We start from the raw sequence: 15,254 nt of genomic DNA on the forward strand, positions 1-15,254 counted from the left end.
CCAGCTCCCTCCCCGCCACCTCCTTTCCTTTTTTTTTTTCCCCTTTCTTTTTTTTTTTTGGTTCTCTCCCCCTCTCCCGCCTCCCGGGGCGATCTCTGCGCCCTCTTCCCGACCAGAAAACTACTGTCCGCGGGAGGAAATGCCTGGGGAGGAGGCCGGGAGGAGAGCGAGCAGCAGCGGGGGTAAGACGCAAGGGGAGCGGCGGAGGGAGGCCGGGCCGGGCCGGGCCGGAGGTCCCGGGGGCTGCGGCCGCCGGGGGCCAGCTGGGTGGTCCCGCCGCGCCCGCCCTCCAGCCCCGCCGGGGGGAGCCGGGCAGCGGGAGGGCGGGCCGGGGGGAGCGCGGCGGCCCGGCTCTGCTCCGCGCTGACCGCCCGGGTGGAGGGCTCGCAGCCGGGGCAGCGCCGGCGGGCAAGGGCTGCCCGGCCACGGCCTGCGGCGGGCACAGGGCCCCCTCCGAGCGTCTGGGGAGAAACTGGGCGCGGACCCTCCTCGCAGGAGAGGGCTCGGGGCGGCGGGACGGGACGCACGGGACGGGGACGGGCGGCGGCGGGGTGGGCAGCCGAGCGGCGCCCGAAGCGGCGATGTCGGCGGGGGCACGAAAGCCACCTTGCCCCCCCCCCCATAAGGGCTCCGCACCCCGCCGCTCCCCGCGGCTTGGCAGCGGCCCCAACCCCTCTATCGCGTCGGATCCGCCGTCGCCCGGCCGTGTGTGACCCGGCAGCGGGGAAACCCCCGAGCCCGCCGTGCCCCAGATCCGCCTCTCCCACCCGAGAAGCCCCCGGCTCCTTCTCCGACCCCCCGCGGAGGAGCCCGGCTGGCCGCTCCGCGCCCTCCCGTTCCCCACCGGCGCTGCCGGCGGGCGGGCGGCCCCCCCTAGAGGCGTCCCCGCCGCACTGCCCGGCCTCGGCCGCCCCGCGGGGCCCCGGTGACATCGGGGGCCGGGGCGGGCCAGGGCAGGGCCAGCCCGCGGGGGGGACACACGACACACCGGGGAGAAGGCACAGGGCCGGTGCCCCGTCCCTGTGTGCGGTGACGAGCCGTAGCGGGAGCGGAGCCTGGGGGGGCTGCAGCGTGAGGTGGCTTCTGGCAGGCAGTCACCCGAGAGGTTTTTCTTTCCAGGTGTGGGGAAAGCCGCTCGCAGGAGCACTGCGTATTGCGCCTGGGGCGATGAAGCAGGGAAGGACGTGTCCTGCTCGTGGGCGCCTGGTGAAAAGCATCAGGTCAACGCGTGGACGGCAGCGCGAAGGTGGCTGCGAAACCTTGAAAGAGCCTTTGTGTGAGCACACACTTTTTATACAACGTACAGCGTTGTATAAAAAGAGCCAGGTGGTCCCTTGGGTGGGAGTAGCTTGCGCTGGGAAAAGGAAATGTTATAACCTTTCTTTCGGGGTAGGATTTGCCCGGGAAGGGAAATTAATTAGCGATGTAACCACCATGCGCCAGCTCGGGCAGAGCCAGGCTAGCTCAGTCCCACTTCTGTCCTGACTGTCTCAGCTCTGAGGCAGGCCAAAGGGTTTCATGGCCCAGAGCTACCCCACACTGTAGCCCTCTTGGCAGCACTTCCCAAAGCCTGCATGGTGGTGGGTAATACCTTTGCCATACCTAATTAGTGGGGATATTTTTTTCCTAGACTGAAGCTGTCTCCCCAGACTTCTTCCTAGTTTGCCTCCCGATACACACAGGGCGATGCAAATCCTCGCAGAGTCTCCTGCTGGGTCTTCCAGGGGCTTAGGTGGAAGACGGCAATGGTACAAACAGTGCTTCTTCCTGCAAGGAATTTGAATCCCCTGTGACTCTGTTGGCGATGGGGAAGATTTGGTTCATGGTTTTTACCTCAGCTGTGCTCCTCTTTGGCTGCGCAGCAAAGGCACATAAATGTGTCCTGGACAGCTTGCTGGTTTTGCAGGAAAATCTCGGGTCATCTGCTTTTGATCGGGTTTTGACTCTATTTCTTAAGTAATAACAATTTATTTCCAAGCAATGTAACTGTAGCTACACAGTAGGTGACAGCTGTGCATCTCTGAAACAAGCTCCTAGCAGGATTTCTCCATGCATTTCGTGAGGGACCTCATGTAAGTAACCACTTAGCCTTCAGATTGCTTTTTGCAGTTGACGTCAGGATCCTGTGTTGTTGCTGAGACGTCAACTGTAAGGTGCTTCTGGACTTCAGTGACAGAAGGATATACCACCTACAATTCAGAGAAAAATCTGAACCATTTTTAGAATCCAACTGAATATTAAACTTGGTGAATGTGCAACTATAATGCTGACAATGAGAACTTCAATCCTACTAACTTGAAAACCTCTTAGCAAATTAGCTCAGTAGGTTTTAGTAGCTGGTTTGCAATCCCCTTCTCTGCTCATATTCCTTATATGGGGAAAAGCCCGTGTCCTTTAAGGCTGGGAGGCTCAAACACAAACGCTTCTATAGGAGTTTACAACCAAACTGAAAGGAGCTTGAATCTTGTGGGTTGCATATATGTGGTGACACAATTTGGCCCCGTTTTATTGCTCAGAGATGCTGTTTCTGGGAAAACCAACTCAAATCTCCCTCTTGTTGCTTCATTTTTATAGTAAAAAATGAAGGCTTGGCATGCAGAGTACCCAGCACAAAAACAAACTGCCAACATTTCATTTCACTGCACGGCAGTTTTCCTGCTGAATTATTCCTCCTTGCAAGACCCTGCAAAGGAAAAGACATACGGACTCTCTAATCATCACGCTCCTGAGAAAGAGTGAGGATGTACGGTCCTTTCCTCCACTTAGTGCCAGGAGGCCACGAGCTGTGTACGCACCGAGAGCCCGGTCCTGCAACCGTGCTCAGGCGAGACTGTCTTTTGAAACAAATCTTCTCCTTGACTCTTTCCTTATTTTTATGTTAGGCTTTCTACTACCCCAGTAAATGGCTATATATTCCTCAGCTTCTGACCTAATTATTTGTAGGATAGAAGTACAACCTGGACAAGACTAACTTGATTTACTAATAAAAAGCAAACCAGCATATCCAAATGGCCAGATGCATTTCATGGTCATTAATTAAAGCTTTTGAATTTTTTCTGTGAAATAAATATTGTGATATTTAGCACCTGTATTTAGTTTTTTTATCTGTTTCAAATAATTTTAAAAGGGTGTGTGTGTGTCTATTTATTTGCACTCTCTGGTAGAAAAATTGAAGTAGAAACAGATCGAATGACTTATGCCAAAGTCATATATGTGTGAGTCATCCATACAGTATCTGGTCTATCTACTTGTTCTGAATTTTTCCTCTTTATTTACTAGAACATTTTAATTAATATTCACCATATTACAGTAGATACATTTGCTGTGTGCAAGTCTCTAGGCTTTTAAGAACACTCATAGCACAGATTAATCATTTGATATTTATTTGGTACAACATCATATGAAGTCCAGGTTTCCTTTACCATTGCTCCTCAATCTATAAATAAGTAATAACCTTTCCTACTTTTTGTTTGAAATAGTTGAGCTCACTTTTCACGTATCATGGACTAACTTGGTAATTAAATCAATGGCTACATTGGGGTAACATTTAAATATTTTTATTGCTTCTGACGCTTAGGTAAATCAAGTAAGCCTGCCTGCCTCTCAGGGTACTGGAACTGCTTACATTTATAAAGTGATTTTACATCTTTGTCTGAGAGTCACATCTTCATTGATAGCAAGTCAACAGTCATTTTATATTCATTTTTCTATCTCTTTATTATTCATATCAGGAGTAGACACCCATTGAAGGTAATACCTGGAAGTGTTTGGGACTCGGCCGTTAAAAGTTTACACAGATCACCGATTACTCAAAAATTTCAGAATGTGAGATCAAGGACTTATTTGTTTCACATCTTCCTCACACGGAACAGGAAGCCTAAACTGTGGAGGTAGGACATGGCATTTCTGTGCGTGTCACGGGCAGTCTCTTGCGTGCAGCGCTGGCTGTCGGGGTGCCTGCTCGGAGACGCAGATCTGACGCAGGAGCTCCGGGACTGGACTGAGGTGCCTCAAACACGGTGTGTTGCAGAGATGAGAATCGCAGTACGTCCGTCCTGTTTTGGATCCAGGCCCATGTCATTGACTTTGTATGTCTGAAGAGAAACCAGAGGTGTGAGTTCACCAGGTAATTGCGCAGGGTGGGTGGGCTGGTCCCTCCGTTGAGCAGCGAGCGAAGACAGGCAGGTTAGACTGAGCACCTCGCTGCATGGTAGCTCTGCTCTCTGAAGGGACCCCAGCCGCTCTGAGAGCTTTTTGACACCTCTGGTGGCAAACAAGGCCCCCAGCTCTGCGTGCCGTGTGACAGGGGAGTCCACACCTGCAGCTGCCTTACACGGCCGCGGAGTTGGCCTTGCCGCAGTCCATGCCCGATAACCCATGGTGGAGCAGCCAAGCCAAGCTGTTTGAGCATGGAGACCTTGGATCCAGTGCTGGGTTTATGAAGTTAGGGCAATTAGCAGGTTCACTAAGTGAGTTGTTTCCACTGGCAATGATTTTGTATGTACAGTGACTGTACATTTCATCTGAACACAGCTTTTACATTAAATCACTAATTTTTTTGGCTTGCTCAGGGAGAATACAAATACTTACATAAACTTCAAAAATAAATTAGTGACTCTGTTTTGTTCAGTTCACATGCAGATTTAATTGGCCACCTGAACGTTAGCAAACATGACACAACTTGTCTGCAGGCAATACAGATATTGTTCATATTTTCTGTGTGTATCTTAGAGAATAGTGACTTTGAATATGTCAATTACGGATGACTGCAAATATGCACCGTCTTGTCCTTATGACACTCATTCTCTCCTCTCAGAATTCCCGTCTTCATTAGTGTTGTCTTTGCCTAAATTTAGCGATTCTGAGTTATAGGTTGCCTCCTGCTGAGCCTTTTTATGGTGTTGAGGGGAGCACAGCCTGGGCAGGTTCTCAGGGTATTCCTGTCATAGAGGTAGCTATTTCTATAATTTATTAGCCAGACACAACTGGGGATTTGCCTAACAGAAGAAAAAAATATCAAGGCAGATGAGGAAGAATAAAAATGGGTAATATGACAAAAGCAGTTCGCGCCCTACTCATTACATGAACGAGAGTAAATGAGATGGTTGAAGCAGTCTCCAGTACTAAAGGACTCCCGTGACTTAGTTGGAAAATGCTTGCAATGCGAGAGGCACCAGACATGCGGGTAGACAAAACGTCAGTTCTGAATCCCTTGGAAAACCAAGAAGGTCCTTTTATTTCTCCAGAAGGTTTTTCACAACAAAAGGATGCAGAAATCCGCCAACGAGTGAAACGGGGAAGGCGAAGGAGTGCTGGCTGGAAGGACATTTTGGTAATACTTTCAAGATGGCAAGTTGCGATTTCCTGCACTATGGATGAGGTTATTGTTGGCAGGAGGAATGAGAGCTTTCTGCTCTCCCTGCTTGGGAAAGAGGGTAGTGCGTGGTGTAGCCTTCTGGTGCTTTATAGTATTGTCTGCATTTTATGAGAGCTGATTAAAACCCCCACGCTTTTTCTATACACTCAGCATTCCAGCTCCATATAGGACCACTGTAGACTGCTGCCTGTAGAAGGCATTAAAACCCGGTCTTCAGCCAAAAATGCTGTCCTTCCATATCTCTGGAGGACTTCTGATGTGGCTATATTTTTTCACATATTGTACACTTAGTGGAACACCTCTGTGTCAAAGGGACTCCTTTGGAGAAGGGTTGTGCAAGGGAATGTGCTATTCTGCATTAGATATGCTCCCTCAACAAGAAATGTAACTCTCAACAAAGCAAAGTGTTATGCTTCATAGCTCCAAAAAGATGTCCGAAGTGTAGCCTTCTGCAAAATATGCAACAAAGTCCTTGTAATCTAATCTTGTACTGTCACAATGCTTGTCTGGTTAACTGACCATCCCAAACAGGAATGGTATATATGCACAGTGATCAGTTGATAGTCATACCTCTGACTTTGCCCATAGTTACCATGGAAGGGACAAAAATCATCCAAAGGCAAAGGACCTTCACATACAATAATATTTCATTCACAGGGTTTAAGTTGGCTATTTTAGTGGCTCCTCAAGAGCTAACTGTAGGAAATCTCTGCAGCCATAAGGTGTGTCGACCCTGAAGCCCTGAGAACTGCTGGTAGACTCTGGAAGAGCAGCAGCACCCTTGGAGAGAAGAGCTGACATCTCTGCAGTCTATGGGGGCTATGGCAGCACCTGGCATGGAAGAACTTTCTCCTTCCAACCACAAATGCCTTGCTTCTTGGTTTGCCTTTGGTCAGACGCGCTGCTACAGCTCCTAGAGCTACTTTCTAATACATGGTGACTTCGGAGAAGCAGGCCTGGGCAGGTCATATAACTGCTTTGGTATAAGGTAGCAGCTGCTTTTATGGAGAGCATATTAAATGTCAGAACACCTGGATAATGAGATAGTGAGATCCTTTCAGTGAGGAGAAGACAAGACTACCAGCTGTGTAGCTGAACAGTAGCCTGTCATCTACAAATCAAAGTCATGACAGGAATCTGTGCATTTCTTTGTTTCAATAGCCATAGCCCTTTGGACACACATGGTATGTGGTATTTCTCATGAACATCTCAGTCCCATACGCTTGCATTTAATAAACTGCTTTTCAAAAAGTGTTAATTCTGCCCCTCATGATAAGACCAGCTTATGAAAACATTGGGATGCTATTGGCTGTAGCTAGCTTTGATATGCATCCCTTATCATGTGCCCTAGCATCTGGGCCCCAGCTGACTTACAGAAATCCCCTGGGCGTTTTCTCCAAGATGCAGAGAGTGTTTGATGATTTCCTTCAAGAACGGGCTTTATTTTCCCACCTGCTGGCTCAGCTGGTGTTGGATGTTGACTCTGTCCCAGTTCTTGCTTGCTGGGTCCTGGGAGCCTGAAAGGTGATTGCAGTCACATCAGCGTTAACTGCAAAATATGAGGAATAAAGATAGCTAATGAAAAGGGGATTATAATTGCTCTACTTGGTATTTTCACAACTTCTCATTTCATCTTTACTCTCAGCAGCTAGTAGGAGTAAATGTAAAGGCTCCTTAGCCTGTGTCTAACCTGTTTGGATGTCAGTACGTCCATGTACTTTTGCCGTCCACAAAAGTTCTTGGTCATGGCAAGAATATTGAGAGGAGGGAAAAATGGAGCTGAAGGAAAGACTTTTGAAGAAACAAAAGGAAGACAAGGGCAGAGGGAGAGGTCAGGGAATGCCTGATCCAAGAGTATGCAACAAACTGATGAGGGAAAGGAAGAGAAAAGGGGAAGAGGACAGGAGGGGAGAACTGAGAGCTGAGCGGGACCCTGTGAGGAAACCGGAGGGCACAGGGTGGGAAGAGAGGGATGCTGAGCAGCAAAAGACAGGTCAGAGGAGAAGTGAGGGTGGAGGTAATTAGATCGGCAAAGTGCTAGGAAAAGGGGGCTGGAAAGTGGGAGAAATAGGAAGGTCTGGGCAAGGTACCTGTGACTGGAATGGAGAGCTTGTAATAAACCTCTAAATCTTGTTCCCCAAAGAAGTTCGACGTGCCTATAAAAACAGACCCATGTTATATGGAATTTAACACGCCTATATTGTACCTATAAACATAACACTAGATGGATTTAGACCTATGCATGGCGTGCTATACAGTATAGCCATGAATATAGAGTTGGAACGAGGAATTCCTGCCCAAACTGGCGGCGTGCTGCCTGCGCTCACCTGCGCAGCGCAGCCCAGGACCATCGCACCCCAGCCCCTCCTTGCTCCTCCGTCGTGCCCTTGTGGGTCTGGCCGACCCCCCCCCCCGTGTCCCCCCGCGGCCGTGGGCGCAGGCAGCGGCGGGAGCGGGGCCGTCAGCCTGTGCCTGGGCTACCTGGCAGGCACCAGTTGCCATCTAGTGGCTATTTTAGGACTATCTGTGCGTGGAAAACAATTTTTTTTTTTTTTCCCCCCAACCAACCTGCCTCCCAGCAATTGCTTTTCTAGAGAAGATTTGCACGATTCGTGCCCCAGAGCCACCTGCGTGACTTGCACAGGAACAGAGGGGCTGATGCACCTAGTGGAGAGTGGGCTTCCCTTTCTGTAGCGTGCACCGAGTTTGGCCTTGCTTTGCAGTCGGATAAGTTACTCACCTGCTTCCTAGGTGTGGATTTTGCAGGAGGAGAGGGCTGGGAAACTCTCAAGACCAGCCAAGTGAGACCTCAGCCCTGCTGGGAAAAGGCTGGCTCCCTTACTGGCAAAACGGCAGCGCTTCCAAGGAGTTCAGCAGCACCAGGATCTTCACCTCTCCCTTGTAACGATTCTGGCCCCTAATAGATTATTTGAATATGCTGAAAGTTTTTCCCATTACATTTTAGTATATTCACCCCTGCCAGATCCCAATCAGACCAAGACATGATATTCTAGCTGTTGGGCAAGCAGAGAGCAAGTACTGGTGCGATGGATGTGTTGCACTTTGGCTCCACACCACCTCTCTCCCCTGGTCAATGAAAATTGAAGGGCTGGTACGGATGGGCTGTTTCAAGTTTGATGCCCTTGAGTGAAAATAAAAGTAATTGGACTTCTTTCCCTTTTTTAAAAGCTGCCAGTCACTTTCCCATTCTTAATTTCTACCCCCCCCCCGAAGAAAAGAGGTCATAAAAGCTGAGAAAATTTGAAAAAGGTGTGAAAAGAGGGAGAGGAGCGAAGGAATGAGATCTGGGAAGGGTGCCCTGTATTCACTGGTGTCTTTGAACAATCCAGTTATCTCAAGAAATCAAATGGACAAATCCCAAGAGAAGAGTTAGGTGAACTTACTTAGAAAAGTGAAATTAAAAAAAAACCATTTTGTTATTTTGTTAAAAAGGAAACAGCTATGAAGGAATGGAAGAATTTTCCTTCTCTGTCTCACAGAGTGCCTCAGCACAACACATCCCCATACCCAGTGCTGTGGTAGCATTTGCTTGTCTTTGTGTTCACCTATGAAGGTTTATTTCATTTTGGATTATTGCCATTGTGGTATATAATCATAGTAGCAAATATTATCCAATTGTTTTTTAAATACTTAGTACTTACACCCTGATCCTATTGCTGCCTTCAGAAACGAAACTTCCCAAAATCTGAAAATACAGTAAAATTGTATTAACAACTATTATGAAGTTACTTAGTCTAAACACTACTGAGCAACAACTGAAAACATCAGTGTTATCAACATTCTTCTCATACTGAACTCAAAACATAGCACCGTACCAGCTACTAGGAAGACAATTAACTCTATCCCAGCTGAAACCAGGACAAATGGTAACTGGATGTGTTTTCTTTATGCAAGAAAAATGAAGCTAGCAATCTATCTGTAACAGTAAAGCTTTGTGAATGTGTTATATGGTACAGCTGCCTTTGTCCTTTCTTGGCTACACTAGAAGAGGCTCCTTGGTCTGCTAGCTCCAGGCTAAGGCAAACTAATGTATACCTGTGAAGCTTGACTGCAGGGCAAAAATCTGAAGCCTTCATATGAAAAAAAGGTCAGCAAAAAAACCCCACAATAGAAGTCTTAACAGTGGAAAAAACAACCTCTCTCTCTTTTTTTTTTAAAAATGCAGAACACTTTCCTTGTTTTATATGTTTATTTCAACAGAAGAAAACTTTGCTTTATGCTTCTTTCTAAATTGAGGCTTTCATGCTGTTCCTCCTTTTTTTTTTTTTTTTTTTTTCCAGTGGGGAAGAGGGAAAGAAATATATGAGGCACTGAAAGTTGAGAACAAAAACATTTTCGATTTTTAAAAACAGAAAAGTAACAAAACTAAATTAAGCAAAATGAAAGTCTTCAAGGGGGTACCACCCTGCTGTAAAGAGATACGGTCATATAAGAAATAAAAGGCATAAATTGCAACAGAAAATTTCAGGTTAGAAAAAATATTTTAAATCTCAACAATAAGGGGTATGTGACATGGGGGATTGCCGTTGCTGGAGATCTGTAGGGTCTGTTTAGACATCTCACATATTTGGAATAACCTGGAACAACCTGCCTGCTGGATCAGCCAGTCTTTGCCTCCTCCCAAGGCAGTGGCTACCAGGTAGCTGACCTCCAGAGCTGCCTCTGCCGGACCTTCATAGAGAAATGAACTAACTAATTACAACCTCCAGCCCCCTCTTTGGCAGTCCTGTCACACCTACCCCTGCAGGGAGCGGGGAAGGGGAAAGGCACAACCTCCCAGTGCTTCCCCTGGGCCCAGCAGCCCGCCACGCAAATCCCATATCCCTGGTGCCTCCTCTCTTCCACTTCCATGCTCAGTCTCTGCCACCCAGCCCTCCTCTGCTCCAGAAAAAAAGCCCACCAGGAATGTGCCCAGGAGTGTGGCAATCCCGCTTTACTTTGATTAAAGCTTCTCCAAAAGGATATTTCCTGTGCTTGAGGGCCGAATAGAGTTCCAAGTTCAAAATTAGTTGAAAGAAGTTTTATCATCAGTTTAATTTTTTTTTTTTTTGTTTAAGTTGCCTTGTATTGCCTATTTACTTAGCCTGAAAAATCCTGGCTGAATAGAGTTAAATAAGCACTATATTACTGAGCAATTCTTAGCTTTTGTTTATATAAAAAGAGCAGAGTGAACCTATCATTGTCTGAAAGGAAAGTCACATTCCAGATCTCTGCTTGCTTTGGGCACCGAAGCAGGAATGACTATTTAATTTTAACATTTTAAAATTTATATACTGGAACTGATGCTGGAGTATCATGAATGTGATCACTGAGCATTTTTCTCTTAAGGATTCATCTTTATTCATTCATCTTAATATATGTTGACTTATATAAATCATTGCATAGCATTTGTGACATGTTACAATAAAATCTAGAAAAGGAAGGGACATCATTAGAGGGTTAAGTTGTCCAGCTGACAATAAGACTGATAGCTTTGATGTTCCTCTGTTATTCTCAGTTACGTCCTCAGTAGATGCGGAGAGGCACAGCCAGTGCCTGTGCTGTCTGGCTGTGTGATCAGCAAAGGAACCCTGTTTAAAAATGTGGGTCAATTTTGGTCCATTCATGTGGTTCGCTAGTGAGGGAGGGCCCAAGTTACGCAGAAACACGTGGTAGAGCTTTTTATACTTCAGCTCTATTCCCACTGGCTGATTAAGCCAGGTAAGAGCTGCACTTTGTGTGTGGCTTAGCTGGAGCCATGTATAAACATTGTCCTTCCATGAGGAAAAGCCCCAAACGGAGCTTGCCATGACTGCAGCAGGTACGTCATCTCCAAACCGAACTCACAACTGACAGAAAGGTTTATATTTCCCCAGTGGAAATCATATTTATTTTCAATGTATTTGGTGACATTAGAGATCAGGGCTCTCGGACAGCTCTTCTACATTACTGAGTACGTTAGCTTGCCGGTAAGAGATGTTGATGGTGAGGACAGAGATGCACACCTGCAGTACACCTGTGTCTTGCATTCACTGTTAAACCTCAGCAGTTATGTTAGTGCCTGTGAACGCTCAATAAATAAAAGCTAAGCTAAGCTAACAGCAAGCAAAGGGGTGACATTATAGCCAGCAGTCCCAGCAAAGTACTTGTAATAATTTTTCAGTACTTGCTTTTTACCTCTACTTTCCAGTCTGTATCTGCTCTACCTATCATATCCTGCACAGAGTAAGTTTTTTACTTTGTACTAATGAAGAGCTACATCTCAGTGCTAGCAGGGATCAGTGAAGTAACCCAGTCTGTCCTCCTGCATAGTCTAGGTCGTTGGTCGCCTATCTTGTCATTTCTACATCACATCCACACTGAGGTTGCAAGCTTCACGAGCGGTAGCGGTGAGGTTTGTCCTGGTTTCGGCTGGGATAGAGTTAATTGTCTTTCTAGTAGCTGGTATAGTGTTATGGTTTGAGTTCAGTATGAGAAGAATGTTGATAACACACTGATGTTTTCAGTTGTTGCTCAGTAGTGTTTATACCAAGTCAAGGATTTTTCAGCTTCTCCTGCCCAGCCAGCAAGAAGGCTGGAGGGGCAGAAGAAGTCGGGAGGGGACACAGCCAGGGCAGCTGACCCAAACTGGCCAAAGGGTCCATACCATGTGATGTCATGCCCAGTATATAAACTGGGGGGAGCTGGCCTGGGGGTGCAGATCGCTGCTCGGGAACTAACCGGGCATCGGTCAGTGAGTGGTTAGCAATTGCATTGTGCGTCACTTGTATATTCCAATCCTTTTATTATTATTATTGTCATTTTATTATTGTTATTATTATAATTTTCTTCCTTTCTGTTCTATTAAACTGTTCTTATCTCAACCCACAAGTTTTACTTCCCCCCCCCCCCTTCTTTCCCCCATCCCACTGGGTGGGGGGGAAACGAGTGAGTGGCTGCGTAGTGCTTAGTTGCTGGCTGGGGTTAAACCGTGGCAATGTTGAAAAGAGTAGTACATCAAAAAGCTGGTAACATCTGCCCCCACTGCTTCCACTTTGCCTTTCAAGTGTCAGTATGCCAGCCCAAAACAAATACACAAAATAAACCTCATTGTTGGTGATGCTTTCTTTTTTTTTTCTATGACTTTTTAAAAAATAATCTTCACATAAGCTGTTTCCCACAGGGGAAAACTGAGCTGTCCTGACCTAGACTGTGTCTCTAGAAAGCAGCAAAGAAAGAATTTCCACAATGCTGAGGCCACAGAGCAACAAGGGGCCTGTGATTATAAGAGGATTTACATTAATAATAATTAATATTGTGATATCTTCCTTGGAGTTAGATACCTACTGGGTGTCACACCACCTCAGCAGGAATCCTGCACAGTGCCTGGGGAAGCAGCCAGGCTAATCAGGTGCCTGGTGAGATGTCGGAGCTGGACAAACAACCCTTCGAAGTCTGTTTAACACCTAACTTAGGGTGGAAGGAGATGCCTCGTCCTGTTCAGGAGCCACAGACATGAAGCCTACGTTGGAATTAAAAGCCTAAGCATTTCTTTTTGACAAACACTGAATGAGACAGTGGTACATGAATGCCCCTAACATCCATTTCCTCAATACACTGTGGAGTGAAACAGTCATCTGGAAAGTGGACAGTGAGACCTGGTCCCTAGCTCCTGTTTCAGCAAGTAGGACACATCATGGGCTGTGAAATATCTTAACAGGAGAGAAAGCAGTACCCACCTTCGGACACCCCACAGCCTTCCTTCCTGAGACAGGTTCAAGTCCCCCGTGCTCTAACCACAGCATAAAAACCCCCCTTCTTTCTTTGTGTCTTTGGAAGAAAGGCCAACAGTGGTCCATCCTTGGTGAAACCTAAGGAGAGGGTAGATATCATCTTCCAACATTACATGCTTCTCTTTGAGGAGCTAATCCTGGATGTTTCCTACAGGCCAGTGCTGTCAGCTTCCAGAGCAGCTTGCTCAGCTTTGTGGATCGCATCCGAGGATCTAAGTCTCCTAATACAGGAACCTTTGATGCTTCATTTGGCTTCCTAACTTCTTCGGGGACCCAGCTGGCTTAAATTCAGATGTTTCAACATTAGATCCAGTTTAATCTTTGAGCACAACCCCAACCTTTACATCAGTTTTAGAAACGGGGCTTCAGTTCCTAAAGAATCCTGAAAAATCTTGTCCCATGTCAGAATTTAAAGCAATGTCGGGACCAGCCAACGTTGGGTTCTTGCACAGTGAGTTGGGACAGCCTGGTACTTTCTTATCCGGGCTATGGTACAGTGAGTCTGGACAAGTAGGCACCCCTTTATAACTGCACCTGAAACTCCTGTCACCTGGATCCATACCTGAGACTCCTGCTGCTTGGGTCGTGACTCTCTGTTGTGGTTATCTGACAAGAATTAAGGCCAGAATGAAATTACAAGGACCGAAGTCAATCATCTCACAAACCTATAAGCAGCGGTCCCAAGTGAGGCCCTTTGAGCTCTCTTGGACCACAGCGGGCTGCGACCAGCATCTCCCTCGGAGGGGGACGCCTCGCAGAGCTCGCTGACTCGCCAGTTTGCGAAAATGGGACGACTGCCACCGAAAGCTGATACCCTTCACTCCTTGAGGCTCAACCCTTTGCCTGTTGAGAAATGCCGAGACATTTGATGTGAATATTTCACTGCAATCGAGGGGAATTTTTGACAGGTACACCTCTCTCTCTTTATGTCTCTGTGCATGCACGTGTGAATCAACCTAGGTATATTCTATTGAATCACTTTGTAAATGTTAAATTAGTCAGTGATTAAGTTTTACTAAATCTTGTCATTTACCTCAAACTGTAAATGAACCTCAGACTGCTGCTACACACATAATCCCTTAGACATAAACCGTTGACCAAGTCTGGGACTAGGAATGGATCCAGCTGCACCTAAGCTCAACAGGAGTTTAGAAAGCAAGGGGGTCTGCTCTGAACCTCGTGAGTCAATGGGACGGTCTCCCCTACCGTTCTGTACCCCCAATCTTTGTACAAATAATGAAAAATGAATTCTAACTTGATCTTTGTTTGTATGTTTCTCCCTTCCTCTTTTGGTGTCTCTAGAAATCATTCAAGTTTGATTCTAACTTGATTTTTCTTTGTACGCTTCATCCATGTATTAAGTAACAGAGTGAAGCTTGCCATCAAACTTTGTGGAGTTGCACTTTTATAAACTCCTATTAAATCACTTTTGCTAATACCTTTGACAGTGATTCTTTAAGTAAGTGGCCCAAACCACTCATTCGCGACAGAAGCCTCCTTGTTTTGTCACTAGGAAAAGATAAAACCCACAAATCAGCTCACTGTCCATTTATACACCGGTTCCTCGATACAGAGGTACCATAAATGCATGTAAGAGCTAATGGTGCACCTGGAGGACCAACTTAAGCGTACTCAAATCCATGGAATAATGGAAGGGTGATTCCACATCCCCTTTCTGCCACATGGCCATCCTCTTTGTACAGGCAGCAGTATTTGCACAGCCCCATCAACAGCTGGTTTAGGAAACCAACCACATTAAAACTAATCTGTAATTTTGTTTTGTAGAGGAAATCTCAGGCTTCCTGGTCCAGCAGTCTGTGACTGTACAACTCAACACTGGCATGGAGGAAGGCACTGGCCAAGGGACAGAAGAAGAGGGAAGGTGAAAGGTGCCTTGCAGTCGCAGCCTCTGAAACCCTACCCTGGGCTAATTAATTGCACAGTCAGTGCCAAAAAATCTATTCCTGCCCTACTAAGTTACGGCCATTTCAAACCATATTTTTCCTCCCTGGTTGTTTGGCAAGAGTGTTATGTTCCTAGCTTTAAATACAGCTATCTAGGGACTCCCAGAGAGACATTTACTTTTATTATGTTTTTCTTTTGGA

Source organism: Buteo buteo, chromosome 1 (assembly GCF_964188355.1).
Source record: "Buteo buteo chromosome 1, bButBut1.hap1.1, whole genome shotgun sequence".
NCBI lineage: Eukaryota > Metazoa > Chordata > Aves > Accipitriformes > Accipitridae > Buteo > Buteo buteo.